The sequence below is a fragment of the Gavialis gangeticus genome, unplaced genomic scaffold (assembly GCF_001723915.1).
Source record: "Gavialis gangeticus isolate Ggan-Ray unplaced genomic scaffold, GavGan_comp1, whole genome shotgun sequence".
NCBI classification, from domain to species: domain Eukaryota; kingdom Metazoa; phylum Chordata; order Crocodylia; family Gavialidae; genus Gavialis; species Gavialis gangeticus.
The window spans coordinates 47296819-47299967 of record NW_017728995.1 but is presented as its reverse complement, the minus strand read 5'-3'; positions in this window follow the sequence as shown (position 1 = coordinate 47299967).

Here is a 3149-nt window from a genome sequence, read left to right as displayed (position 1 = left end):
TCCTGTGACCAGTTGGAGCCCTGGGTGGCAGCATATGGTGTCGGTGTTGATGCCATCAGGGCTCCTGTACCAGCTCTCCAGGCCTCCATGTGGCTGTCCCTGTGCTGCCAGGCCTAGGCAGCTGCCCACAGCACCCAGCACAGTGACAGAACGCAGGACTAGGAGCCATGTGGTGAGGCGATGCACTGCAGCACCTGCAGGTTCAAGGCAGACTGCTGGGGGTTGGTTGCAGGCAGCTGGCACTGGGCCTGTTGGCCAGGAGCCAGCTTCAGCTGGACCCAGATGTTAGCAGACTTGTCAGAAGCCTGCAGCAGCCTTCAGGGCTAGCTAGCATGGGCCTGGTAGCTGGGCAGCAATGCGGTGCCTGGCAGTGGCACCAGGGCACAGGAAGGCTGGCACAGCTAGCCCATGGCCTGTGCAGAGACAGCAGAAGCTGAGAGTCCCCCAGGTTCCCTGCTGTTGTGTCCCAGGGCTCAAAATGCCTGCAGGCTTTTAAAGGGCCTGAGGCTGCCATAGAGGCAGCCCACCCCTGGGGCAGGAGAGGCTCCCAGCCCTGGGGCCCTGTGGCTGAGCTCAGGCTGGCCAACATAGTGGCAGAGCCAAAAGGGAGCAAATGTGCTCCTAGTTGGCATCTATACATGCAGTACTACACAGCAAGTACTCAGAAGTAAATTTGCTACTTGCATTTGCAGGTAGGTAGCAAATTTACTCAGGAGTGGCGAAGTTTACTGTATGGTAAGCATGTGAACATGTAGATGTGCACATGTAAACTACACTACTGTGCAGTAAAGCATCTCATGTAGATGTGCTCAGAGATTCTGAAAACCATCCAAAATGTTTTGTCGTAAGACCTGAAAAGGGGTCTAAGGTCCTAGAAATTACTCACAATTCTAGAGTATATGGGAGGAGTCTTTGAAACTTACAGTGTTGATGAATAATAGAGTACATGGTACACTTCATATAAAATTCTCAGAATAGCAATTCATTTAGCCAATAATATAATTGTGAGTCTATGTTAATTAAATGAGAAACAGTGCTGCCAAACTGAACTGTTTTTAAAATGCAAATAGATAAAAACCAGAAAATCCAGAGTTAATATTTTACAAACAATCCAAAGGCTCCTCCTAAATCTCTCTGTCCCCTTTCACATATTGGAAATACTCATATTTTCAAATTATTGCATCAATTATACAATATTAAGTTTAGATATTTCATTTTTCTTTATTGGCCATAAATGAAAAAAGAAAATGTCTTTTGTGCACAAACTTCAGTTACTGCGGTATCAGCTTCTGCTGGCTTTTTACATTAGATTGGGTAACAGTGATTACCAAGTCTATTACCGGAGTAGAGGATCTTGGGGGATAAGTTATGGCAGGTATTAAGGACAGGCCCAAACCAGTCACCCTAAACCCTGATACATGCTTGGATCAAAGTTTGCAGTTCAATCTCTGTTCATGGAGGAAGACATTGTTTTTTAAAAATCTGGAAAATATTTTATTCATATCCAGGTTCTGAAGATACATGGCACAAGGATGTTCAGATGATAAGATAACATCCAACACTTCCTTAGATATCACAGGGTTTCCCACCTGCTGTAGGTGGTGGATAAACTAGATTTAGTTTTTCTGGTTCATAGTGGAAAGGGTTCAAAAGTTGGAAGTTCACAAAACTCCTTCTTGACACTATTCAAGAGAGAAATGGTAGTCATTGGAGAAAGCCCAACTTATCCAGAAACTCATCAGAGGGAAATCACTCTAGCAGGTAGGAACAGGTTAAATCCTGGCCCTATTTAAGTTAATATTAAAATACTTCCATTGACTTTAACAATGTCATGATTTCTGTTTAAGGTTGTTCATAATATTTTTTATATCAAAGATTTTGATAAAGGACAGTATACTCTTACAAATAAGAGATTTACTTTCTCTTTTCACATTAGATAATAAAAGTGTTCCTCTGTAAAAAGCATACAATTTCTTATATAAACTTATTTTGGCTTATCATGTCCTTGTATGTTCACCCTGCATTCAAAGATGGGACTGTAGTTCATTGGATGTACCAATATAGGACTCTGTCTGTTTTGCAAGACAATACATTTGCACAGAGTGAGTCATTAGCTCTTTGAGCATCTGCCGGTGTGGCTGTAGAACCGAATTCATAAATGACAGTCCCTTCTGCTCTTATCACACATGAAGAATACATGATCCAGCAGACACTATCATGCAAAAGAGTATTGATGATGCAAGCATGATATACTTTGACCTTTGTTGTAACAGTCAGTTTATTGTTGTTCCACACTCGTTTGCTCAGCATGCTCATGTCACCTGATGATTTGCTAATGCAGGTATTAATTTCAGCCTCAAGTGACAGGTTGCTGGTAACAATGGAGCTAAGATAAATAAATTTATTTCACAGGTGGCGGATCAATGTTCTGGCCCATAACGTTGGTTTTCTTGATGCTGATTGTAAGACCAAACTCTTGGCAGGCATGAGCCACAGATGAAGCTTCAAAGGTCACTCTGTGTGGGCTATCAGTGCAGCACCATCAGCAAAAAGCAGCCATGAAATAAAACTTTTGGCACTTTAGTCTTCACTATAAACTGTGTGAGGTGGAATAATTTTCCATCTGAGCATGTATGTAGATAAATTCCTTTGGTGACGGTCTAAAAAGAAAAGAAAATCCCAAACAGGGTCAGGGCAAAGACACAGACCTGCTTGATTTTGCTTCAAATCTCAAAAGCCTCAGACGTTGTTCCCTGCATTCAATCATGGAAAGAGAAGATTATATTAAGAAGTTTTGGTGAACAGCCAGTCTTTTCTAATAATTTGAAGAGGCCTTTTCTTCTGACAAGGTCAAAGGCCTTTGTCAAGTCAATGAAAGCGATAAATTGAGGTCTCCTTTGTTCCCTACATTTTTCTTTGGTTTGTTGGAGTGAGAAGAACATATCAATGGTGAACCTATTATCTCTGAAGCTGCACTCTGACTCAAAGTAAACACGGTCAGGAAGGATCTGAAGGCTTCTGAGCACCACCCAATTAATAAGCTTTCCAACAATGCTTAGTAGTGAAATGTCACAATAGTCACCTTTAATCTTGTATAGAGTGACTACACTGGCATCTCACATATCTTGTGGCACTGTCCCTACTGTCCA